We start from the raw sequence: 25,751 nt of genomic DNA, 5'->3' as shown, positions 1-25,751 counted from the left end.
GGGGGTGAGAGGCCCTGTCAGGGTGAGGCTGGGATCCCCTGATCAAAGAAATGAGATCCTCTGCTAGACTAAGCATTTGAGTACTACAACTAGGCCTGTGAGAGGGGGCTTTAGCAGGCACTGTCTTGGTTGATTTTGCTGCTTTAGCCCTGGCAAAAGCCTTAATTGACATGGATGCAGGGGGCCTAGCAGCTCCACGTGCAGGAGTAGATACATCTAAGGGGATAGTATCTGATAAATCCTGAGAAACTGTAAGAGCTGGTGGATTTTCCGTAGCAGATTCAGCCATGCTGGAAGAGGCCTCGGTAGGAGGCGGCATGCTTTCGGCCGAAGGAAGAACCGCGGACTCGGTTTCAGCCGAAACCGAGACACTCTGGGTTGGCTTAACCGCAGTTTTGGCCGAAACCGCGGACCGCGAGTGTCGGTCCTTATCCTTACGCTTTTTAGCTAAATGTGAAGTCGGAGTCTCCGACGGCATGATATAAGCAAAAGCGGAGCCGAAAAACTCCTCTGCAAACTCCGACCGACGTCTAAGTGTCCGTCGGTTGAAGGAAGCACAGGCTAGGCAAGCTGCTACGTCGTGGTCTGGGCCTAAACAAGGTAGGCAGTAAGAATGGAAATCTTTATGAGGTATTTGTTTCCCACAAGTTAAACAGTTATTCACTTTTTCTGACATCGGCTGAGGCAAGAAAGAGTCCCGAACGGGGTACTTAGCTTTTTAGAAGTCTTCGGTAGTAGCAATCTCTGGTTCTGACTGACCGGCACTTGCGAACAGCTTCTGCTTCGGGCGCCACGCGGCAAGAAAGACTGAGGAAAATGGCGTCGGCTGATGCGTTTATACCCGCAGAACTGCAGCTATGACGTCGGGTGAAGTGCGACATCAGCCGAGGCCAGACCCAGACTTTGGAATCCGGCCGACCGAAGGGCTACCTGAGGCAAGACAACCCATTTGTTAGGACTGCAGATGCATCCTTGAAGGACATCAATTATATAACAGTTTCCACTAACTACTGCAGCTTTATAGACTCCTGGACCATCCCAGTGAACAGAGAGAGAGAGAGGAAAGCACATGCAAAGAAAAAAGGAATCAGTTTCTGAGGTAACTGTAAAGTACAGTTGTGTACACCTACCATAAATGTAGATGTTCGAGTGTCTTCACTGTTGCAGTCATAACTGTAGGGTGCTCCTGCCGGCAGGCAGCCCGAGGTCGGCCAGATTCCCAAAGTCTGGGTCCGGCGTCGGCTGTACAAGCCAGTACCCTGACATCAGTACGCTCTGGTACATAGCCCTCAGCCGACGCCATCTTCTCCAGCCTTTCTTGCCCTAGATGTCAGAAGTCCCTAATAAATCATAAATGAATCCCACTAGGAAACACAAATACACCACAAAAAAGAGAAAAAGAGGGGATAGGAGGGAGGGAAACACCGACTGCAACAGTGAAGACACTCGAACATCTACATTTATGGTAGGTGTACACAACTGTACTATGTTCAACGTGTTTCACTGTTGCAGTCATAACTGTAGGGTGGAATCCCAAAGCAGTGAAAAAAGGGGGGAGGTTTAGACAGAAGGGGCAGCAAGAAGACCCTGCAAAACAGCAGAGGCAAAGCCTGCCCTGGTCTTAGAATACAAAGTGAGATTGTAGTGCTTGGAAAAAGTATGCACAGAACTCCAAGTGGCAGCTTCCAAGATATCCTTGGTAGGATCTCCTGAGAAAAGCTGTAGAAGTAGCAGCTGCTCTAGTAGAATGACTTCTCACAGTACCTGGAAATTGTTTCCCATGATGAGTGTAACAAAATCTTATTCCATAAGAAATCCATTTGGAAATAGTTTGTTTGGAAATAGCCTTTCCAAGAGAACTGGAGGCAAAAGAAAAACAATTGGTTAGATTTTCTGAACTCTTTAGTCTTGTCCAAATAAAATCGTAACTGTCTGTGCACGTCCAAGGAATGCAAAATCCTTTCCCCTTTATTCTGAGGATTAGGAAAGAAGGTAGGAAGGTGAATTGTTTGATTCAAAGCCACTTTGAAATCACCTTAGGCATGAAAGTAGGATTGGTCCTCAAGGATACTCTGTCCTGGTGGAAAATAAGGTATGGTTCCACAGCCATGAGAGCTTGCAACTCTGAGACCCTTCTGGCAGAAGTCAAAGCTAACAAAAGAACTGTCTTCCAAGATAAAAACTTAATATCTGAAGATGCAGCAGGCTCAAAAGGAGGCAAAGTAAGTTTTTCTAAAACATAATTAAGATCCCAAGCAGGAACAGGAGGGGTTCTGGGAGGCCTTAAATTCTTAGCCCCTCTCAAGAATTGTCTCACCAAAGGATTAGAAAAAACAGGGGGATCAGTATTGAAATGAGCAAAAATAGCAGAAGCATGAATCTTAATGGAAGAAAAGGAAAGTCCATTAGACAAAAGATCCGAAAGGTAAAGCAAAATAGAAGAGAGATCAGGTACCAGAGAGTCCAAGCCTCGGTCCTGCATCCAAATGCAAAATCTCTTCCATTTAGAGGCATAGGATTTCCTAGTACTAGGTCGTCTAGCTTCCAAAAGAACATCCAAAACTTGTTTGGGAAGACTAGAAGAGATCAAATTCCTTTGAAGAGCCAAGCTGCCAGACAAAGGGTCTTGAGATTGGAATGTAGCAACTGACCCTGATGCTGGGACGGAAGAGAAGGGTTCAGAGGGAGAATCCAAGGAGGCTCCAAGAACAGGTGCTTTAAAGTTGGATACCAAAACTGTCGAGGCCAATTTGGAGCAATCAAGATGAGGAACTTGGGCTTGTCCTGTTTTATCTTTAGTAAAATCCGAGGAAGAGGAGGAAGAGGAGGGAAGGCATATCCCGAAAGGTTTCTCCAGCTGAAGGACAGGGCATCCACTTTCCAAGCTGTTTTGTGGAATGACCTGGTGCAAGAGAGAGGCAGCTGATGATTGAGATGGGATGCAAACAGATCTATCTGGGGGCATCCCCAAACTGCAGTAATCCTGTTGAATAAGTTGGTGTCTAGCATCCATTCGTGAGGATCTAAAATGTTCCTGCTCAGGCTGTCTGCTAAGAGATTCTGTTCTCCTGGTATGAATTGGGCCTGGAGATGTAGATTCAGATTTAGAGCTGTGTCCCATAAAGCCATAGCTAGTCTGCAAAGGGGCACGAATGAGAACCCCCCTGCTTGTTTATGTACCACATGACTGTGGTGTTGTCTGTGCAAATCAAAAGAGGTCCTGGATGCAAAAGGTTCTTGAAGGCTAGAAGAGCATTTTGAACTGCCAACATTTCCTTCAGATTGATGTGCCAGTGAAGATGATCCTTTGTCCAGGTTCCCTGCTGGCAATTGCCTAGAAAATGTGCTCCCCAAGCATAATCCGAGGCGTCCGTGGTTATGATTTGAGAAGGTTGAGGAAGACGGAAAGGCTTTCCTTCATTTAACGCACACACCCTGGACCACCAAAGGAACTCCTTCTGGAGACAGGGGATCAGAGGAATCAGAGTGTCCAGATTGTGGTAATGCTGCGACCATACACTTTTCAGATACCATTGAAGCTTTCTCATATGAAGCCTTGCATTTGGAATCAACAGAATGCAGGAAGCCATGTAGCCCAGTGCCTGCAGGAATTTTCTTGCAGTGAGCTGAGGTAGAGTTGCCAAAGTCTTGAAAATTGAAGCCAGCTGTATTTGTTTTTCTGTAGTGAGGAAGGCCCTTTGTAAGGTTGTATTTAAGAGGGATCCCAGAAATACCATTTGTTGAGAAGGGATCAAATGTGACTTGATTGTGTTCACTGAAAATCCCAGTAGGAGGAGAAGACGTTGAACAAAATCCAGATGTTGAAGTAAAAGATCCTTGCTGTCTGCCTGAATAAGGCAGTCGTCCAAATAGGGGTAAATCTGAATCCCCTGGAGTCTGCAATAAGCCACTACTGGTGCCAGGCACTTGGTAAAGACTCTGGGCGCAGTAGATAAACCAAAGGGCAGTACAGAGAATTGAAAGTGTCTTGAACCTGCCTTGAACCTGAGGAATTTCCTGCGTTCCTGCCTGATGGGAATGTGTAAATAAGCTTCCTTTAGATCCAATATCACAATCCAAGCGTCCTGAGAGAGCATTGGAATCAGCTGCTGCAGAGTAAGCATCTTGAATTTTGGAATTTCCAAAAAGGTGTTTAACACAGAAAGGTCCAGAATAGGTCTCCATGAGCTTTGCTTTCTTGGAACCAGAAACAGTCTTGAATAAAAACCTTTTCCCATCTCAGAGTGGAACAGGCTCTATGGCTCTCATGGCCAGAAGAGCATCCACTTGATTTAATGCCTCTGACCATTGATGTTTTGGCAGATCTGGCCAACCGAAAGCCCTTGGCAAGGTATGAAAGTGGAATTTGTAGCCTTTTAAAATCACGTCCAATACCCATTTGTCCTGGGTAATATGAGTCCAATTTCTGTAAAAAAGAGAAAGTTTTCCTCCGAGAGGGGCATCCAAGTAAAGAGGTCCTGTAGCCCAACCGAGAGAGTCATTGAGTTTGCTTCCTTTGAGATTGGGATCTGTCTTCTCCCCTTCTAGGTGAAATTGTCTCGATCTGTAGGAGGCCTGAGCTTGACCACGACCTCTGGAGCGTCTATATCTTCCCCTTTGAGGCCTGTCAGACGTGGGAAAGGACCAATTTTTGGAGGGCCAATTCCTGGAAAATCTAGGAGGCTGAACTTGCAAGAAATCTTTCACAGTTTGCATAGATTTTGCCTTTTCTTCCATCTTTTTAATAATCTCCTCAGCCTTAGATCCAAAAAGAACATCATGCTGAACAGGGGCATCTAATAATTTAGCCTTAACCTGTTCAGGTAAACTTTGCTCACGAAGCCAAGCACGTCTCCTGATAACAGTACCAGAGGCTGCGGCCCTGCAAGAAGCATCCAAAGCATCAAAACCACAATGCAAGCTATGTTTGTTCAGTTGCATGCAATACATCCTGTAGTTCCTTATCTTCTACACATGCAGGAAGGGAGGAAAGCTTTTGCTTTAAAACAGACAAAAGAAATTGCTGATACTTAAACATATGAAACTGGCAATTTAAAGCCCTAACAGAAAGGGTAGCAGAAGTATATACCTTTTTACCCCACCTGTCTAAGGCACGAGAATCCTTCTCAGAGGGAATAGGATTCTTAGAAGTAGCAACTTTAGCAGCCTTAGAGCCCTGAGATATAGTTTCAGGATCTGCAGAAGGATTCTTAAAACAAGAACAAATTAGACTCAGGAACCCTATAAAACCTATCAGGCTTAGAGGGAGCAGGAGGCATGGAGTCAGGATTCAAATTAGCCTCGGAAAAAGCATCATCCACAATGTCAAGAACAGCAGGGATAGCCAAAGGCCTATGTTGAGGAAGAAGGAATTCTCTAAGCCTCTTCTTGGAAGCAGAATAATCCTGACCATCCCAATGAAAATGTTCCCTCATCTCATGTAAGGTTTCCCCAAAAGAAAAATCTTCAGGCGGAGAGGCAGAGGGCAAGGAGTCCTCAGCATCCGAATCCTCATAAGGAGGAAAAGAATATTCCTGATCAGAGGAAGAGACAGAAGATATAGAAGCCTGTTCAGAGGAATCCATAGGAACATCCTGTCGAGGCCTTTTCTCAGGGGGGGGGGGGGGGTGAGAACCCCTAATCATAGTAAGCAAATCTTCAGCCATCCTTAACAATTGCTTCTGTGTCCTGGGAGTAGATTCAGAAGTAGCTTGAGCAGGAGCTTTGGACTTAACAGGAGTCTTTGTCTTTGCCTTTGAAATAGTGATGTGAGTAGGCCTGAATACCACCTCAGAAGCCGGTACCTGCACAGCGGTTCTGGACCCATCCGAGGGAGCGACGTCCAAAGGTCCTGCAGCAGATAAAATAGAAGGCCTTGATGGCTCCCCATGGGAGTCCGTATTGGCCATCGGTTCAGAAGTGGCGGACGACAGGGGCTGCAAAAGCGCCTCACTGACGACAGCCGAACCGGACGCTGGCTCCAGCTGCAACGAGTCCTGTTTGGACCTCAGAGGCCTGTCCTTGTCTTTGCGCTTCTTTTGAATTCCGGTAGTATCAGACGACATTCTATAATTGAAGAGTCTGCCAAAGTAATTCAGAGCCCAGTCGTACCTGCGTTTGATAGTACGAGAATTAAACCTGGCACAGAACCGACAAGAAACGTCGTGGTCAGGGCCTAAGCAAGGTAGACAGTAAGAGTGGAAATCTTTATGAGGTATTTGTTTCCCACACGTAATACAATTATTAACTTTTTCTGACACCGGAGGAACAAGAAAAAGATTCCCCAACGGGGTACTTAGCTTTGAGAAGAGAAGTAAGAACTTCGGACCGACAACAACCAAAAACGCTGTTCGAAAATCGCCAACCAACGACTTGCGAGCTGCTTTCCACCGCACGGCAAGAAAGACTGGAGAAGATGGCGTCGGCTGAGGGCTATGTACCAGAGCGTACTGACATCAGGGTACTGGCTTGTACAGCCGACGCCGGACCCAGACTTTGGAATTCTGGCCGACCTCGGGCTGCCTGCCGGCAGGAGCACCCTACAGTTATGACTGCAACAGTGAAACACGATGAACATCAGTCATTACCTATGTGGATAAACTAGGAATAAAATCCTACGCATTAGAAAAGAAAGTGGTAAGGAGACCACACCTACAAAGGGTGTCCAAAAGGGCAATAAAAGTTTTTTGAATTATATATATGGGTCTACTTCTAAATTTCGAAGTTTCAAAACCAACCTCGAATTTCTTATAGTTGAGACCATGAGATAGAAGACTTGAAAGAAGAGTCCTTACTGGCTCAAGGCTAAGCCCTTATCCCAGCATGCATAGCGGTAGCTACTCAATGAGAACTAACCACTACCCAATAAAAGAGGTAACTAAACAATAAGACTCCTTGTACAGACAACAGGAAAACATGGTGACAAGGAGACTACCACAGGTTGAAAAGCAAAGGACACTCAACCAGATCAGCCAAAATGCAAATTCCACTCAATCATCTAGGATGGGGGAAGGAGGGAGGGATGCAAGAAGGAAGACGAGATAAAGGACAACAAACATGGAACGTTATGGTAAGAACATAACTTTTGTTATGTTGTCCATCTAGCCTTCCTTTTGTCTGGTTGGGACAGCGTCCCTAGCACCTAAATCCTGGGTGGCTCACTGGAAAAGGGACTTCAGAACCGTGAAACCAAAGGATGCCATGTTCCGAGAGGCCATGTCCACTTTGTAATGAGGAATGAAGGTATGGGGAGTAGCCCATGTTGTGCTGCGCAAATAGTATCTAAAGGAAGCTTAGCTTGAAAGGCTATGGAGGTAGCCAAGGACCTAGTGGAATGTCCCCTCACTTTTCCTGGGACTCTCACATTCAGAGACTCAAACATAAGTAATGGTATTGGACAGCCAGTTTGAGAGAGTCAGTTTGGAAACTCATGAGCCTTGTTTGCTCTGAGAAAAAGATACAAAAAGCTGACCTGATTTTCTAATGTCCTTGGTCCTTTGAAGATAAAATCGTAATTGCCTGTGGACATCCACTTGATGTAATTTGTACTCTGCCTTGTTGCCATTATTTAGGAAGAAAACAGGAAGTTCAACTGACTGATTCAAATTATAGTCTGAGCACATTTTTGGTAAAAAGGAAGGATTAGTTCTAAGAGATACTCCATCCTTGTGAAAGATCATATAAGGCAGGCGGCTGGAAAGTGCCTGCAACTCAAAGACCCATCTAGCTGATGTAATTGCAATCAGGAAGAGGGTTTTCCCTAAGAACTTCAGAGGACAAGAAGCGTCTGGTTCAAAGGGAGGAAGGATCAGAGCAGCTAATACCAAGTTTAAATCCCAAGGATGGAGAGGTTCTTGGATAGGCAGCCTTAATAGTGTAGCACCTTTCAAAAAGGCCTTGCATAACTTATGGGACAGGACATTTGAACCTAGAAGGCCCACATGAAAATTAGAAATAGCAGAGCCAGTTGAACACGAATTGTAGCAGCCGCTGCTCCTTTTTCAAAGGTTTCAGCCAGGAAGTCCAAAATTTTTGCAATTGGAGCTGTAAAGGGATCAATGTAATTTTGCTCGGCCCAGTAGGAGAACCTCTTCCATTTACTAGCATAAAGCTTCCTGGTAGTTGGTTTATGGGAAGAGACTAAAATATGCTGAACCATAGATGAGATATCAGGGAGCCTGGCTAGGATCAGAAGTGGAGAAACCAAGCTGTCAGCATGAGAGTTTGAATGGAAGGATGAAGTGTGTCAGACTGATGTTTTCAGAAGGTCCGGAACTGGGTCCAGAATCCAAGGCTCCTCCCTCAGGTAATGCAAAAGGAACGGGAACCATATCTGATGAGGCCAGTATGGAGCAATGAGGATCAGCTTGCAAACCAGCAACTTTGCTATCTGAAGAACTTCAGAAATTAAAGGAAAGGGGGGGGGGGAGCACTCGTGGACCAGTGCATCTCTGGGTGACTGTCCCAGTGGGGGAACTAGGGCAAAATAGCTGCTGCATTTGTTGTTTAAATGAGAGGCAAAGAGACCGCAGCATGGCTGGCCCCATCTGCAGAAGATCTTATCAGCCACATCTTGTTTCAGAGACCACTTGTGGGGCATGAGAATTGCCCTGCTGTGCTTGTCCGCTATCACGCTGGACTTCCCTGGAATGTGCATTGCAACCAGAAAACACTGACAGGAGCTCACCCACTGCCATACTCGAAGGTCCTCCCGACATAAGGGGTAAGATTTGGATCCACTCTGTTTGTTGATGTACCACACTACTGACATGTCTGTCTGAATTGCTGCATGGCCTGAAGGGAGACGGTCATGAAATGCTTGCATTGCTAGTAACACCGCTCTCATCTCCAGGACATTGATGTGCAAATGGTACTCGTGAGGTTGCCAAGTTCCTTGGACTGTCTCACAGATAATGACCCCCCCAGCTTATCTGGGGAAACGTTCATGGTCAGTGTGGCTAGTGGAAGAGGGAGTACAAAGGGTCTGCCTATAGCGACTAGGGGAGAGTGGAGCCACCACCGTTAATCTTTCTTACAAGTACCCATGATTAAGATCATGTGCGACATTGGCAAGTCCTGATATGACCACTGAGTGAAGAGGAGCTACTGCAGAATCCTCATGTGATAACGGGCTACCAATAACCCCAAGACTTTCAGGACAAATCGAGCCTGAACCTTTAATTTTGACAAAAAGAGACACCTGACCTCGAATGGCAAGCACCCTTTCTTGTGGGAGCTTGGCTATCATGTCTCTTGTATTTAGCTGAGCGCCTATGAAAGTAATACAGAGGGCAACAAGGCAGATTTTTCTTAATTTATTGCGATTCCTAAGCATGCACAAGTGTGAATTGTGTGGTTCCTGGCCCTTAGGAGATGATGCTTGGTGGTGGCAGTGAGGAGCCAGTCGTCTAGATAAGGAAACACCTGAAATCCCAAATGTCTCAGGTGAGCTGCGACTACTGCCATGCATTTAGTGAACACCCTGGGGGGCTGTGGTGAGACCAAAGGGCAGAGCTCTGAACTGATAATGACTGGCTTACAGCCGGAAGCGTCAATGTCTCCTGGACTGCCTGTTCATTTTTATATGGTAGTACGTGTCCTGGAGATCGAAAGAGTGCATCCAATTGTCCTGACCCAAAACGGGTAGAATGGACTGCAGTGTCACCATCAGGAACTTGGTCTTCTTTACTGACCTATTTAACCTGCTGAGATCCAAGACAGGTCTCCAGTCCCCTGTCTTCTTTGGAACTAAAAAGAACCTTGAGAAAGTTCTGGATTCTATCTGCTCTGCAGGAACTTCCTGAATGGTTCTTTTTTGCAGCGTTTTCCTGAATGGTTCTTTTTTGCAGCGTTTTTACATTTACGGATGCTAGATCCCTGAAGATTGAGTGGAACATCTGGGATTGTTGATTTTTGACTTCTTGGGGGTGCTTGGGAGAAGAGAATTTTATAACCCCTGGATATTGTGTACCATACCCATTAGTCTTCTGTTGCATCTTGCCAGGCTCTTGGGTACACTGAAATTCTGCCCCCGACTGCTTCCAGAGGTGAGCAGCTGGGCAAACCTTCAGGGATTCTGAAAGGGTCTGGCAGAGAAAGTATCTGTCACCCTGCTGCGGACCCCCCTGCCGTGAGGTCAGCGTCTCCTTTTATTCCCCCCTCTGCCTCTGAGGGAATTATCTCGGGTGTCCGGCAAACCTACCTGGGATTTACGGAACCACATTTTCCCACTCTTTTGGCCTTTGGGATAATGCCGGGATAGAGTGGAAAAATGGACTCCTATGGCAGAGAGTTTTGCCATCACGTTCACTCCTGGTAAGAGTGTCTCAAACTTGCGGCCCGAACAAGGCTGAGCTGTCAAAGGGGGTGTTCGTAAAGGAGGACTTGAAAGGGCTCCGCAAACTGACAAAAGTGCATTCAGGAATGTCTGCGAAGAGCCACTCCTGTGCCTGCAGCCCTATTTGCTCCATCTGCTGAATAAGAAATCAAGCGCATGGAGGAGTTGACAACGGAGGTTAGGGTCACTAGCTGGTTAGCCGACATGGAAGCCGCTCCCTCAGCTGAAGGATCCTGGACGGTATCTCCCAGCTCTTTAAGAAGATCCCTCTGAAGCCTTGTAAAATGCATAAAGTAGTTCACCAACCAAAGAGTAAAGACCGCTGAAGAGAAAAAACGCTTCCCATACCTATCCATGGCTCTAGACTCCTTGTTTGGTAGATGGGTAGAAGAGGAAGTCTCCGCAAACCACCATAGCATCAGCTGGCATGCCTTTGGAGAGGAAGGTCTTGTCATCTGGTGCAGTCATGAATTTGTCTGGCCATCTTGGAACAGGCTCCATGGTCTCTGGAGCACTCCACGCCTTTCAACTCACGAGACAAAAGTGGGTCGAAAGGCAGACACCCCCAGGAGGTGGAAGGTCGGGAACCAAATGCGTCCAGGTACACGGACCCATCCTCAGAAGGGGCAAGGGACTTCCAGTTTACCCTCTGCCCAAGGATCTCCAGAATGTCTGAGAATGAGACATCTTCAGAGGGGGACCCTTTCCAAGTCATCCAAGTCAGTGTCAGAGGTGACTGACTCAGAGGAGTCCACGTTTCCTCTTACATTTTTTCTTCCTGGGAACCCCCTCTGAGGCATGCTCAGGAGAGGTCTCGGAAGAAGAGGGGTCGCCCTGTGGGGCGTCCTGGGGCATCAGTTCCCTACACTTGGGACGGAGAGAAGGATTCGAGGCAGACTGGTATCGACAGGGATGGAGCCGAAGGTGGGGCTGTCTTGGTGGAGAGCACACTCCACCTTGAAGGCACCGTGATCCGGAATGGAGGGAGGCTCTGAGTCCAAGGAGCCTAGAGACCACCTCTGCACCGAAAGCGATGGCTCCGAGGCAGATGTGGGAGCCAAACTCACCTGCGCCAAAGCTCCGAGAGGGAGAGCGGAGTCGGGACAAGGGTCTGGATGCCACTCCCCCCCACGGAGCCGAGGGAGTCTCAGCGCCCAGACCTCTCAATGGAGCGGACTGTCGAGGAGGTCGAAGTGAATGTCGGAAAGTACAGTTGTGTACACTTACCATAAATGTAGATGTTAGAGTGCATTTACTGTTGCAGTCATTACATTTGGGTAATCTGCTGGCAGGTTGCCCTCAGTCGGCCTGAATATCAAAGTCTTGGGTCTTGCGTCGGTTGCAGTCTCCTCTTCCATGACTCCAGGTCGTTAGGGGAATAAAACATGCAGCCGACGCCATTTTCTTTAATTTCTCTTGCCCCAGATGTCAGGTGCCCCCCAAATGGGGAGCAAAAAAAAAAAAAAAAAAAAAAAAAAAAAAAAAAAAAATTATATATATATATATATATATATATATATATATATATATATATATATATATATATATATATATATATATATATATGCAATTGTAACAACAAACTTTACCTTCATCTAAAAGCAAATACACCACAAAGGCTGTAAAATATAGTGAAGGAAAAAGAAGTTCTAGAAAAAAGGGGGGGTGGCGGGTGGGTAACCCGGACTGCAACAGTGAATACATAACATCTACATTTATGGCAAGTGTACACAACTGTACTATGTTGTTAGTGTTTCACTGTTGTCATTACATTTGGGTAGAATCCCAAAGCTATGGATGGGAGGCTGGAACTAAATAGCATTAAGAGCGACTATGAGGCCCTGCAGAACCGCAGTAGCAAAGCCTGCCCTGGACTTAGAGAAGAGAGGCAAATGATAATGCTTTGTAAAAGTATGAACAGAGCTCCAAGTAGCAGCTTCTAGAATGTCTTTGGTTGGCACCCCTCTGAGAAAAGCTGCTGAGGTAGAAGCAGCCCTGATGGAATGTGACCTGATTCCCTTGGGCACCGGTTTACCATGATGCAAATAGCAGAAACGAATGCAGTGGCTTATCCACTTTGAAATAGTCTTCCCCTCTGATCCTGCAGCAAATGCCACCAGTAGCTGCTCAGACTTCCTTAAAGTTTTGGTCCTGTTTAAGTAGAATCTTAGTTGTCTGTGTACGTCCAAGGAATGCAGAATCCACTCCCCCTTGTTCTGCGGATTTGGGTAAAAAGTTGGCAGGTGAACAGTGCCACACTGGATACCACCTTAGGCATAAAGGAAGGATTCGTCCTGAGGGACACCCTGTCCAGGTAAAATGTAATAAAAGGCTCCACAGCCATGAGGGCCTGTAGTTCTGAAACCCTTCTTGCTGAAGTGATTGCCAGAAGGAAAGCTGTTTTCCAAGATAAAAACTTTATATCCACAGTAGCTGCTGGTTCAAATGGAGGCAGGGTGAGCTTTTCCAACACAAAATTGAGGTCCCATGCAGGAGATGGTGATCTTCTGGGAGGTCTTAAATTTTTAGGCCCCTCTAAGATACTATTTTAGCAGAGGATGAGAAAAGATGGGAGGCTCTGTGTTGTAATGAGCTGAGATAGGCAGAGGCATGGATTTTTATGGATAAAAAAGATAGGCCCTTGTCAAGCATCTCAGTCAAGTATTGTAAAATCTGAGGAATATTTAGCTTTGCTGTGTCCGTCCCTTGTGCTTGGCTCCAAGCACAGAATCTCTTCCATTTATCAGCATAAAATTTTCTAGTACTAGGCCTTCTGGCTTCCAAAATGACATCCATCACAGATTTACTGAGAGATGTTTGAATAACTACATGATCAGCCATGCTGCCAGGTTCAGAATTTGGAGCTGACTGTGCAAAATTTGATTGCTCTGCTGAGACAGTAGATGAGGTATTTGAGGCAAGTACCAAGGAGGGAGTTGAGACATATTCCTTAGAATTGGGTACCAGTGCTGGCGAGGCCAGTCCGGGGCAATTAGGATCATTTTTGGTTTTTCCTGTCTAACTGCTAGTAAGACCTTGGGAAGAAGAGGCAGAGGAGGAAAGGCGTAGACTGATAGGTTTTTCCAACTGAAGGATAGGGCATCCACTTTCCATGCTTGTCTGTGATATGTCCTTGTGCAGAATTTGTCCAGTTGATAATTCTGGGGAGAGGCAAATAGATCTATGTCCGGACTCCCCCATTTCCCTGTTATCATGCTGAAGACTTGTGGATCCAGTTTCCACTCGTGAGGGTCCATACGATTTCTGCTTAGTCTGCCAGAGTATTTTGTTTTCCTGGCAGGAATTGAGCTTGAAGATGTACTTGGTAAGTCAAGGCTGTGTCCCACAATGCCATGGCTAGTATGCAAAAGAGGTAGGAATGTGTACCCCCCTGCTTGTTTATGTACCACATAACAGTGGCGTTGTCCATCTTTATCAGTAGTTGTCCTGGATGAAGCAAGTCCTTGAAGGCTGTCAGAGCATTCTGACCAGCTAACATCTCTTTCTGGTTGATATGCAGATGCATTTGTTTTGGGCTCCATATGCCCTGAATGCATCTCCCCATCAGGTGATGCGTCTGTAGTTAGGGTTTGGGTGGCCGGAGGTAGAGTGAAAGACCATCCCATGTTCTGGTGACATGACTCTGCCCACCAAAGAAACTCCTGTTGTAGGCAGGGAATGAGAGGAGAAATTGTTTCCAGACTGTGACAATGTTGACTTCATAAACTTTTCAGATACCACTGTAGTTTCCTCATATGCAGTCTTGCATGTGGAATTAGTAGAATGCAGGATGCCATGAACTCCAAAGCCTGCAGAATTTGTCTTTCAGATAACTGGGTTTTTGTTGCCATCTGTTTGAAGTAAATAGTCAGTTGCCTTTGTCTGGCGTAAGATAAGCCATCTGGGCAGTTGTATGCAAGCTTGCACCCAGGAATGTAATCTTTTGAGAGGGTACCAGTTGTGATTTCGATTATTGTGTACCCTAGGCATGTTAGAAGCCTTTTCACAAACGCCAGATGTTGAAGAAGAATGTCCTTGCTTTCTGCTTGAATGAGACAGTCGTCTAAGTAAGGATAGATTTGTATGCTTCTTTGTCTGCAAAATGCAATTACTGGTGCCAGGCACTTTGTAAAGACCCTGGGCGCAGTAGATAAGCCAAAGGGCAGTGCAGAGAATTGGTAATGCATAAAACCAGCCCTGAAGCAGAGGTATCTTCTGCACGATTTACTGGGATATGAAGGTATGCCTCTTAAGTCTAGAGTCACTAGCCAAGCGTTCTTGCCCAGCATGGGCAGAAGCTGTTGCAAAGTCAGCATTTTGACTTTTGGGATGTCCAAGAATGTGTTCAAAATCGATAAATCCAGTACTGGGCGCCAGGCACTGTCTTTTCTGGGTACCAGGAACAGTCTTGAGTAAAACCCTTGCCCTTTTTCCTATTCTGGTATTGGTTGAATAGCCCCCATATTCATGAGGGACGTAACTGGTTTTTGTGCCTCTGCCCATTGATTTTGTTGCAGATCTGGCCAACCGTTTGGAATTGGCAAGGTATGGAAATTAAATCTATATCCCTGGGATCCTGGGATATTATGTTTAATACCCACTTGTCCTGGGTTATTAACTGCCAATTTTGACCATGAAGTGCTAATTTTCCCCCTAAGGGGGCTGCCAAAAGATAAGTGCTTGGTGATGGCAGAGAGAAGTCATTGAGGCTGTTTACTGTAGGGTTGTGCTTTGTTTCCTCCAGATTTGGAGGTAGAGGCACCCCATTGCTTTGACCTGTAAGAACTCTGTGATTGGTATCTAAAGCCTTTTCAGCGCTTGGATTTCCCCCGTGAGGCTCTGTCAGACAGAGGAAATGACCAGTTTTTTGTAGGCCAGTGTCTACTAAATCTTGATGGCTGCACTTGTAAGAAGTCTTTTACAGTTTGCATAGACTTAGCTTTGTTTTCCATTTTCTTTAAAACCTCTTCTGCCTTACTACCAAACAGACTATCATGCTGTAAAGGTGCATCCAATAATTTAGCTTTAACATGATCAGGCAGATTTTGCTCCTTGAGCCAGGCAAAGTACAGTTGTGTACACTTACCATAAATGTAGATGTTAGTGTGTCTTCACTGTTGCAGTCATGACTGTAGGGTTCTCCCCTGCCGGCAGGCAGTCCTCGGTCGTCCAGAATCCCAAAGTCTGGGTCCGGCATTGGCTGTTCAGCCATGCTCCCTGACGTCAGAGCGTCAGGAGTACAAAGCTGACAGCCGACGCCATGTTCTCCAGTTTTTCTTGCCCCAGATGTCAGGTGCTCCAAAATTAGTAAGATCCCATACCCTTTGCAAAAACACCTCAAAAGAAGGGTGAAGGGAACCACACAAAAGAAAAAAATAAGAGGGGACAGGAGGGAGGGAAACCCAGACTGCAACAGTGAAGACATTCTAACATCTACATTTATGGTAAGTGTACACAACTGTACTATGTTCATCGTGTTTCACTGTTGCAGTCATGACTGTAGGGTTGAATCCCAAAGCAGAATAAAAGGGAGGTGGTCATAAAGAAGAGGGGGTGGCTAAAAGGCCCTGCAAGACAGCAGAAGCAAAGCCTGCCCTAGACTTAGAGTAGAGAGGTAGATTGTAGTGCTTGGAAAAAGTATGCACTGAACTCCAAGTTGCAGCTTCCAAAATGTCTTTGGTAGGAACTCCCCTGAGGAAGGCAGCTGAAGTGGCAGCAGCTCTGGTAGAGTGAGTCCTTATACTCCCTGGGAATTGCTTTCCATGGTGTGAATAACAAAATCTGATTCCATGAGCAATCCATTTAGAAATGGTCCATTCTGAAATGGCTTTACCTTGGTAACTTGAAGCATAAGAAAAACAATTGCTCTGATTTCCTGATGTCCTTGGTTCTTGCCAGGTAAAAACGTAGTTGTCTGTGCACATCCAAGGAATGCAAGATCCTTTCCCCCTTATTTTGAGGACTGGGGAAAAAAGTTGGCAAGTGAATAGTTTGATTTAAAGCCACTTTGGAAACCACCTTAGGCATGAAAGTAGGTTTAGTCCTTAAAGACACCCTGTCTTGATGAAAAATAATATAAGGTTCCACAGCCATAAGAGCTTTCAACTCCGAAACTCTCCTGGCAGAGGTCAGAGCTAACAGAGTGGCTGTCTTCCAAGATAAAAACTTGATGTCAGAAGTGGCAGCAGGCTCAAAAGGAGGTAAGGTGAGTTTTTCCAAAACATAGTTGAGATCCCAAGCAGGAATGGGAGGAGATCTAGGGGGCCTTAAGTTCTTAGCTCCTCTGAGAAACTGTCTCATGAGCGGATGGGAAAAGATAGGAGGGTCTGTATTATAATGAGAAGAAATAGCAGAAGCATGGATCTTTATGGAAGAGAAAGAGAGACCCTTATGTACGAGGTCTGTCAGGTAAAGTAAAATCAGAGGAATGCTAGGAATAAGAGGATCTGAATCCTGACCCTGCATCCAGGAGCAAAATCTTTTCCATTTTCCTGCATAAGATTTTCTAGTGCTAGGACGTCTGTCTTCTAAAATGACATCCATAACCTGCTTGGGTAGGAGAGAATGAATCAAAGACCCTGGATTAACCAGGCTGCGAGTTTTGACATGGGAGTGCAGAACATGACCCTGGTGCTGGGACAGAAGGTTCGGTGTCTGTGGTAATACCTAAGGGGGCTCCAGACAAAGGTTTTTCAGAGTTGGGTACCAAAATTGTCAAGGCCAATTTGGGGCCAGCAAAATTATCATCTTGGGCTTGTCCTGTTTGATCTTTAATAACACCCGTGGAAGAAGAGGTAGAGGCGGGAAGGCATACCCAGAGAGGTTTCTCCAACTGAATGATAGAGCATCCACTTTCCAAGCTAGTTCATGGAAAATCCTGGTGCAAAAAATCTGTAGTTGATGATTGAGGTGGGATGCAAAGAGGTCTATGTGAGGACATCCCCAGACTGCTGTAATCATCCTGAATATTTCGGTGTCCAGCATACATTCGTGTGGATCAGACAGGTTTCTGCTCAGACTGTCTGCCAGGACGTTTTGCTTCCCTGGTAGAAACTGAGCTTGAAGGTCCAGTTTGCAAGCTAGAGCTGTGTTCCATAGATTCATGGCTAGTCGGCAAAGGGGATAGGAATGAGATACCCCTTGCTTGTTTATGTACCACATAACTGTTGTGTTGTCTGTCCGTATCAGTAGCTGTCCTGGTTGTAGAAGATTCCTGAAAGCCAAAAGAGCGTTCTGTACGGCTAACATTTCCTTTAAATTGATATGCAGGAGCTTCTGATCCCTTGTCCAAAGGCCCTGCAGACACAGTTGCCCTGAAAATGGGCTCCCCGTGCATAATCTGAAGCGTCCGTGGTTAGTATCTGAGTGGCTGGAGGCAGACTGAAGGGTTTTCCTATGTTTAGAGTACATGCCTTGGACTACCAAAGGAATTCCTTTTGGAGACAAGGCAGGACGGTGATCTGTATGTCTAAACTGTGGCAATGCTGAGACCATACACTTTTTAGGTACCACTGAATTTTCCTCATATGTAGTCTTGCATAAGGTACGAGAAGGATGCAGGAGGCCATGTAACCCAAAGCCTGCAGGAATTTCCTTGCAGAAAGCTGAGTTAAAGTTGCCAAGGTTTTGAAAGTTTAAGCCAGCTGTAATTGTTTCTTGGATGTCAGAAATGCCATCTGGGTTGTGGTGTTTAGAAGAGCACCCAGAAAAGTTTTGTGAGGGTGTCAAATTTGACTTTTTTATGTTTACAGAGAATCCCAGGAACTTGAGAAGGTTCTGAACAAATTCTAGATGCTGGAGTAAGACATCCTTGCTGTCTGCCTGAATTAGACAATCGTCCAGATAAGGGTAAATCTGAATTCCATTGAGTCTGCAATAAGCTACTACTGGAGCCAGGCATTTGGTGAAGACCCTGGGCGCAGTAGACAATCCAAGGGGCAACGCAGAGAATTGATAGTGCCTCGATCTGGCCCTGAACCTGAGGTATTTTCTGCATTCCTGCCTGATGGGAATGTGTAAATATGCCTCCTTTAAATCCAAAGTTACCATCCATGCATTTTTGGTCAGCATTGGAAGTAGCTGCTGAAGAGTAAGCATCTTGAATTTTGGTATCTCGAGAAAAGTGTTCAAGACTGACAGATCCAGAATGGGTCTCCATGAATTTTGCTTTCTGGGGACTAGAAAAAGCCTCGAGTAAAAACCTTGTCCCATCTCTGAAAGTGGAACCAGTTCTATGGCTTTCATAGCCAAGAGTGCTTCCACCTGGTTTAAGGCCTCTAACCACTGATGTTGTGGAAGATCCGGCCATCCGCTTGGTCTTGGTAGGGTATGAAAATGGAATTTGTAACCTCTTGAAACGACATCCAGAACCCACTTGTCTTGGGTTAAGTGTATTAGCTCTGGTTTAAGCACTTGGGCTTCAGGCCAGTTATTTTACATTAAGAAGGTTCGTGGTCTGCACTCTTGTGGGAGGAGAGGCTGGACTCTGCCTTTCTGAGCTGGGAATTTCTGGTTAAAGGTTTATAGTGCCTGAGTATTTGAACTGTATCTTACTGAAATTGGTACACCTTGTTTGCTGTAGCATAGACTAGATCCAGGCCTGCTGAATCTAGCTTTGTTTGTATGCTTGTTATTTCCCTGGGACGCTAATTCCACCTAAAACGCGGCTTCTCAGCGCTTCTGTGGATCCCTAGTGATATCTGCATTGCTTACTGTACTTATTTCCTTGCTTCGCTTGAAAGAAAGTTACTGTTTGTCGTTTTTGCATTTTAAGTTACCTGTAACACATTGCACTTGTTACCTGGCACTTGCTCACTAAAGCAATTATAAGTCAGCACTAAAAATTAAAAGCACTACACCCTCGCTCCCCATTGGCCCTTGTTTTCAATTATAAAGGAATTCCCAATATTATTCTAGCATGTCCAAAGGGCAGTTGTCAATCTCCTCTCTGGTCCAGCTGGTGAATATGGGAATCTTGAGGCAATGTTACAACTGCCTCATGTACACAGACAACCCTCTCCTCCTCCCAACAAATTCCAACACATGTGAGAGATGCAACCATATAGCCAAACTGGAGGCTAAGCTCTCTCAACTCAGTACTGGCAAAACCAGTCAGGAGGAGAAGGAAACCACACTCACTACAATTCCAGCCTCACATAGACCTACAACGACAGCAAACCAAACACATAATCACACAAAAACATACTCGGAGGCTCTAAATAAAGATCTGCCTAAGCAGCAGAGACCTCCAAAGCAGACACCCAAGCAACCGCTACCCTAAAAAAAAACACATGCAACACATATCTCACAAAGCCAGTGTGCCGAACAGTCACAGCCCTTAAGGCTAAACAACACACCTGATACACTTGCAATAGGTGACTCTATCGTCAGGCACACTGACGTCCCGCTCACCAGGCTGAACAAGGAGAAGGTCACGGTGAGCAGCCTGTCTGGCGCTAGGATCCGCCACATAACACAAGCACTCAGGTCACTCCAAGGCAAGTACAAATATGACTCCGTCATTGTCCATGCTGGTGTGAATGACCTGAAACATACCTCCCTGGACTACATGAAAAGAGACATAGAGGAGCTCTCTGAGCATGTAGCCCAGGCTGTTATGACCCTGACCTTGAGTAGCATCTTACCCTCACCAAGAATGATGCCACAGTATGAAGACAAGATGATCAATTTCAACAATTGGCTTAAGTATTGGTGTCATTCAAAGGGGATCCAATGCCTATCAGCTTGGGATGATATGCACGACAAGCCACGATGCTTTGCTAGGGATGGCTTGCACCTGTCACCCGTGGGCTTTCGGATATTGGCAAAGGCTCTTGCTACCCCCATAGTGCCTTTTTTAGGCAAGGCTCAAAAGACAAACCCACCTCCATAGGTATCACAAGGGATAAGAAACTAAGAGTAATGCTACTCAACGCTAGAAGTCTAAACCTCAAGATGCACGCACTCGAAACTCTCCTTAGCATGGAGAACATAGATATCTGTGCAGTAACAGAAACCTGGTTCAGGGGTCCCGAGAGCACCCCAGCACTACCAGGTTATACCTCATACCCATGCTTTTCGGCCCCAAAACTTGGACCGAACTACAAAAGGAGGGGGAGTATCGATATTCATCAAAGATACCCACACCTCCAGGTTGGTGGCAAAGCACGAAGCATCGGAGACTATCCATGTGCAACTAACAGTGGGTAAAACTGCCTTCCAGTTTATAGCCTGCTACAGACCACCCTCCCAAACCCAGGAACCCCACTCGGCCTTCCTGAGAACACTGGAAAATATGAAGGTCTCTCCGAACACCATTATATTGGGCGACTTCAACTACCCAAACATAGATTGGGAGCATTACTCTAGCTCCAACACCCTTGCCCAAAGGTTCCTAGAATTCATAAACTCAAATGCTATGGAACAACTTGTTACCACTCCCACAAGAGGGGAAAACATACTGGACCTGACCATCACCAACATGGGGACTCTATGCTCCAGACCAGAAGTGTATCCCTCACTGGTAAGATCAGACCATAAACTGATCTCACTGGATATTCACATCCCGACCCCATCCCCTGCCCATAAAACCACAGTGAAAAACTTCTCTAAAGCAAATTTCACACTCCTCAAAACCGAGGTGGAATCCTTCAAAGCCCCCGGGCCTGTGGAAAATACGGCCCAGACCGCAGAATCCTTCATAAATGCATTCTATGAACACCTTCAGGACTGCATGGATCATGCAATCCCAAATAAAACCAAGACCCAATCCTCCAAAGGCAGACGACCTGTCTGGTGGACCCCAGCTATAAACAAACTATACAATAGGAGGAGGAAGCTACTACATGATAGAGCAAAATCCCAAAAAGGGAAGGCATCTCTGATCAGTATTAGCAAAAAACTAAGGGCACTCATAAAATCGTCAAAGGCCAGCTTCGAGAGAAAAATTGCAGAGGACACTAAGGATAATCACAAGGCTTTCTTTAGTTATGTTAGGAACCTGGGTGGGAATTCCCAGATATGCTCAGAATTAGTCCAAAATGACAAAAAATACACTGATCCCACAGACATTGCCAACATCCTAGCTGACAGGTTCAGCGCAAACTTCTCCCTCCCCACCAAAGGGCAAATATCTATCCCAGCAGAGTGCTACCCCTGACATCTCAGATGCTCAGGTGGGAGCCGCCTCTCCAAAGCAAAAAACACAGCATCAATGGGACCAGACGGTGTCCCAGGCTGCCTCCTACATGAACTCCAAGAAGAGCTAAACCCAAACATAAAACTACTGTTCAATCTCAGCCTTACTACAGGATATGTACCCAAAGAGTGGCGTACAGCAACAGTGGTCCCTCTCCACAAAGGTGGTGCCTCAACGGACCCTGGAAACTATCGCCCCATAAGCCTGACTAGCTTGGTCTGCAAAGCTATGGAAAGGATCATCATGGACCTCATAAATAAAGATATTGGGGACCTACAGACACTGGATCCTACCCAGTTTGGCTTTGTTAAGGGCAGATCCTGCCTCTTAAACCTGGTTGACTTCTTTGAAACAGTCACCAAGGCCATTGGAAGGGAAGGTGGTCCACACAGCCTATCTGGACCTCGCAAAGCCTTCGATACAATACCCCACTCGGGCATTATAGATGAGCTCACCAGCTTAAATATAAACCCCTATGTCACTAGATGGGTTGCAAACTGGCTCAAGGACAGAACCCACATGGTTAGAATTGCTGGAGCCATGTCAGACTCCAAACCAGTTACAAGTGGCGTCCCACAAGGCTCAGTCCTGGGACCTCTCTTGTTTGGTATATATTTTCGGAGGTACAGGCCAACACGGAAGGACTGTGGCTGACCAAGTTCGCAGATGACTGCAAACTGGGCCATAATCGACTCTCCAGCCGACACAAGCATCCTCCAAAAGGGCCTCGTAGAAACAGACAACTGGTGCCAGAGCCATGGCCTCAAGCTAAACGCCAAAAAGTGTATAGTCATCGCCTTTGGCAGAAACAGAGTGGCCACAAATTACCACATAGGTGGTAATCCATTAAGTACAGAAGAAGTAATTAGGGACCTGGGGACCCAAGTTGATAGCAATCTCTCATTTGACAACCACGTGGCCAAAGTGGTTAGAAAAACATTTTATATAGCCCACCTAATCATGAAGGGATTCACATCTAGATTAGGGGAGGTCATCGTGCCTCTTTACTCATCCCTCATCAGGCCCATAATTGAGTACAATGCCCCTTTTGGGATGCACCTTACCAAACACCTGGAGCAACTGGAAAGACCCCAAAAGTACCTCACCAAGAGGATCAAAGGGCTCAAACAGATGCCATATGCTGCCCGGTTAAAGAAACTCCAGCTCTACTCAGTGGCATACCGCCTGCTCAGAGGTGACCTGTGCCTGACGTACAAGGCCATGTCCAACCCGGAATTAAGGGACATGCTGCACCTCAAAAAATCCAAATCCCATCGAGCTACACGCTCGAGAGACTTGAACCTCAGCACTGAAATAAATAGGACATGCTGGAGGGACAGATTCATAACCCAGAGGCTCCCTTCACTCTGGAATAAAATCCCAGTCCAGGTTAGGCAGAGTCCCTCATTGACTCTTTTCAAGAGGAATCTTGATGAGTGGATGGGAGATCGTAGGTTTACCCCGGGTATCACTTCTGTGTCACTGTTAGACAGAGGCACAGTATACTAACCTCGAAAAAGGGCATAGCAAAATTAATTTAAAATGGGTGGCGAAAGCCAAACATACTCTGGCTAGGCTTATAAATGCCCTAGGGCAGATAGCCTAGTATGAACCTATGAACCTATATGAGTCCAATTTAGAAGAAAAAGAGAAAGTTTTCCTCCGAGTGGGGCTTCCAGGCAAGAAGTTCCTGCAGCCCAACAGAGGGAGTCATTGAGCCTGTTTTCTATGAGCTTGCGACCTGTCCTCTCCTCCCCTAGGGGTGGAAGCAGTCCACTGTCTTGGTCTATAAGAGGCTTGCGTTTGAGGCCTTCCTCGGGAGCGTCTGTATCTACCCCTCTGAGGCCTGTCTGAATTGGGAAAGGACCAATTTTTTGTAGGCCAATTCCTACTAAATCTGGGTGGCTGTACTTGTAAGAAATCTTTAACCGTTTGCAAGGATTTTGCCTTGTCCTCCATCTTCTTTATCACCTCTTCAGCCTTAGGTCCAAACAAAACATTATGCTCAACAGGAGCATCCAATAACTTAGCTTTTACTTGATCTGGCAAGTTTTGTTCCTTTAACCAAGCATGCCTTCTAATGACTGTACCAGAGGCAGCAGCCCTACAAGAAGCCTCCAAGGCATCAAATCCACAGTGTAAACCATGCTTCCCAACTTGTTCAGTGGCATGCATTAAGTTTTGTAATTCCTTATCATCTGCACAGGCAGAAATGGAAGTTAGCTTTTGTTTCAAAACAGACAGAAGAAATTGCTGGTATTTCAGCATATGAAATTGACAGTTTAAAGTCCTAATAGATAAAGTAGCAGAAGTGTACACTTTTTTGCCCCATCTTTCTAAAGATCTGGAATCCTTCTCAGTGGGAATGGGGTTTTTTAGCAGTAGCGGCCTTAACCCCCTTAGGACCCTGAGAAATGGTTTCAGGATCAGCAGTGGGATTCTTGTATAAAAACTGGTGGGAATCAGGAACCCTATAATATCTGGCTTAACAGGAGCTGGAGGAAAAGAGTCCGGAGTTAAGTTAGCCTCCGAAAAAGCATCATCCACAATATCCAAAATAGGAGGGATAGCCAGGGGTCTATGTTGGGGAAGAAGAAGAAAATCCCTAAGTCTTTTCTTAGATTCAGAGTACTCCTGTCCTTCCCTGTGAAAATGTTCCCTCATTTCATGTAAAGTTTCCCCAAAAGAGAAATCCTCAGAGGGAGAAGCTGAAGGAATGGATTCCTCAGCATCAGAATCCTCATAAGGGGGGAAAGAATATTCCTGGCCAGAAGAAGTGAAGAAACAGAAGCCTGATCAGAAGAAGTGAAGAAACAGAAGCCTGATCAGAGGAGTCATAATACACTTCTTGCCTTGGCCTTTTATCTGGAGGGGGATGTGAACCCCTAATCATAGTAAGTCCTCCGTCATCTTAAGTAACTGTTTCTGAGACTTGGGTGCCGGATCAGAAGAGGCCTGAGCTGTAGTCTTTGCCTTTGTCTTTGCCTTTATTAGAAGCGGAGTAGGCCTGAAAACCCCTTTGGAAGCCGGTACCTGCACAGCGGCTCCGGACCCATCCGAAGGAGCACTGTCCGAAGGTCTTGCAACAGAAATATTCAAAGGCCTAGTTGGCTCCTTGTGGGAGTCCGTTTCGGCTATCGGTTCCGAAATGGCCGACGACAGGTGCTGCAAAAGCACCTCACTGACGACGGCCGAACCTGAAGCTGGCTCTGCTTGTACAATATCATCCGATTTGGACCTCGGAGGCCTCTCTTTATCCTTGCGTCGTTTGTGAACTCTGGTAGCCGGAACCGAATCAGACATTTTGTAATTAAAGCGCCTACCAAAGTAATGAAATGCAAAATCGTACCTTCGTTTAATCGTACGTTGATTGAATCTAGCACAAAACTGACAACTAGCTACGTCGTGGTCAGGGCCTAAGCAAAGAATACAGTAAGAATGAAAATCCTTATGAGGTATTTGCTTCCCACATGAAATACAATTAACTTTTTCTGACATCAGACTGGAACAAGAAAAAAGTTTCCCCAACGAGGTACTTAGCTTCGAGTAGGAGAAGAAAGTCTTCGGACTGAAGTACGTTTAGCAAAAATTGTCAGGAGTCAGCCGACCGGCAAATGCGAACTGCTATCACCGCACGGCAAGAAAGACTGGGGAACATGGTGTCAGCTGTCAGCTTTGTACTCCTGGCGCTCTGATGTCAGGGAGCATGGCTGAACAGCCGACGCCGGACCCAGACTTTGGGATTCTGGCCGACCGAGGACTGCCTGCCGGCAGGGGAGAACCCTACAGTCATGACTGCAACAGTGAAACACGAACATCTGCAGCCCTGCAGGAGGCCTCCAAGGAATCAAAACCACATTGCAAAGTATGCTTTCCAACCTGTTCTGCTGCATGCAATAATTCCTGTAATTCTTTATTTTCCACACATTCAGTAATCATCATTTTCTGTTTCAATAATCCCATAACATGCTGTTGATATTTAAGCATATGAAACTGGCAGTTTAAGGCCCTAATTGCTAAGGTTGCAGACGTATAAACCTTCTTTCCCCATCTATCCAGCACCCTGGAATCTCTATCAGAGAGGGTAGGATTCTTAGCTGTTGAGGCCTTTACACCTTTGGGACCCTGTGAGATAATTTCAGGGTCAGCAGCAGGATTTTTGAATAAAAATTTGTGGGAGTCAGGAACCCTGTAGTATCTGTCTGGCTTACTAGGAGC

At 45.9% G+C, this 25,751-nt stretch overlaps 1 protein-coding gene across 1 annotated transcript in view; it reads right to left on the bottom strand.

Annotated features, from left to right (window-relative positions):
* The window catches only part of HIF1AN (hypoxia inducible factor 1 subunit alpha inhibitor), a 1,008,741-nt gene that overhangs the window by 7,034 nt on the left and 975,956 nt on the right, over positions 1–25,751 (bottom strand). The window lies entirely within an intron of this gene.

The sequence above is a fragment of the Protopterus annectens genome, chromosome 14.part0 (genome assembly GCF_019279795.1).
Source record: "Protopterus annectens isolate FY-2018-M chromosome 14.part0, PAN1.0, whole genome shotgun sequence".
Classification (NCBI taxonomy): domain Eukaryota; kingdom Metazoa; phylum Chordata; order Ceratodontiformes; family Protopteridae; genus Protopterus; species Protopterus annectens.
The sequence above is the reverse complement of the archived record's forward strand: the minus strand, read 5'-3'. Positions and strand labels throughout refer to the sequence as shown.